Source organism: Capsicum annuum, unplaced genomic scaffold (assembly GCF_002878395.1).
Source record: "Capsicum annuum cultivar UCD-10X-F1 unplaced genomic scaffold, UCD10Xv1.1 ctg65617, whole genome shotgun sequence".
NCBI lineage: Eukaryota > Viridiplantae > Streptophyta > Magnoliopsida > Solanales > Solanaceae > Capsicum > Capsicum annuum.
In genome coordinates this window covers 1-1452 of record NW_025874882.1, presented here as the reverse complement: position 1 = coordinate 1452, position 1452 = coordinate 1, and the positions used below count along the sequence as shown (strand labels likewise).

The 1452-nt window shown below is 33.1% G+C and overlaps 1 long non-coding RNA gene across 1 annotated transcript; it reads left to right on the top strand.

The window, feature by feature from the left end:
- The first annotated feature begins 6 nt into the window (after positions 1-6).
- Positions 7-1054, top strand: LOC124893816. Its single transcript, XR_007050908.1, has 2 exons — positions 7-815; positions 863-1054. It is a non-coding gene; the product is annotated as an uncharacterized LOC124893816 (long non-coding RNA).
- The last annotated feature ends 398 nt before the right edge of the window (positions 1055-1452 follow it).

Below are 1452 nucleotides of genomic sequence, written 5' to 3'. Positions count from 1 at the left end.
AAATTTCAAAGAACTTTCTTTTACTGCTACTAATCCTCTTGGAGATATATCTGTCCATGATTTCCATCTTTCTGAAATAATTTCATGATGTTAGGAGAGAGGGCACATGACAAACTTTGTTCGTACTAGTCTTGATTTTATATACCTTTTATGTTCTTCCAAATTTCACTTGTGTTAATTTAACTATTTTTATGAGGAGGATTCATATTTGATTAAATGACCTGATTGTGATTGTCATCATCACCTTATAATACACCAAAACTTTGATAAGTTTATATAGGCTCTACTATCCAAGTAAAAGAAGTAGATATTAAAAGAAGATGAAGGGAAAAATCCTACATATAATTTGAAGGTTAAAGGGTACCCGTAGGATAAAGAATTACCAAAAATTGTTAGTTAGATAAGGGTAAATTTTAAAATCCACAGTTGGTTAATAGCAGCAGTGCAGGAGCTGTAATATGTAATATTTAATTTGATGAGTTCCTGAAACAAGATGTTAGCAATCCCTTGCAGATTCTGATTTGTGGCCTATCTTACCCTTATTGTTAGTTGTAGCATAACTTTATTCTTAATAAAGAAACAGGCAAAACTATGAGTGGGAGTTCTCCCATGTAATTTATATATATGAAGTTCTTGGTTTTGTCAGAAAATGGAGAAAGCCTTGCACGATCGCTTCAAAGAAAAAAGGAAGGAAAGAAGAAATCTCACTCTTATTGTGTGTTTTCCTGTAGTTTGTTGTACCTTTTCATTTGGTTCTTTTCTTCCTGCAAGTGGAAAAGCTGCACTGTTTTTTGAGCATTCTGCGACAACTTGAGGTGTTCTGAAGGAATCTCGAAGTTCGAGCATTCTGCGACAACTTGAGGTGCTCTGAAGGAATCTCGAAGTTCGTTCATTCTTGCACTTCTATACAGTCTCTCTGGGTGGTTCTGTGCTTTTGTTGAGCAGTTTTTGTTCCCCTTATTTTCTTTTTGTAACAATATAAAAATGCGATTTTCTATGATGCTTGATTTGCTATTACTTGAGGATTTCTTAGTAAAAACCTGTATTCTATTCATTCTTGCATTTCAATTCGAGTCATAAGTTTCAGCGCTGCAGTCCAAACTCTTGGGACACTGTCTTTTCCTTTTTCCTTTGGTTTTATTTTATTAAAGTTTTTGTTCCTGCATCTCTTAAAAAAAGGAAGGAAAGAAGAAATCTCACTTGGCCTTAAATGATCAAGTATAAAAACGACAAGTTAGTAATAGAAAAATGAATTTGAAAGAATGGTAAATATAGTGGCGAAAAATACTGTCGTGATTATTTTGTACGGAAGAATGCAATAATATAGATAAGAACTTTCCATAAGGTAATACACTAGCTAGTGGAGATGCTCTTAATTAGAATTTGAAGCTAAATTTATTGTGATTTGAGTTGAGTACATAAGCATATTATGTGAATATTTAACAGGGTGGT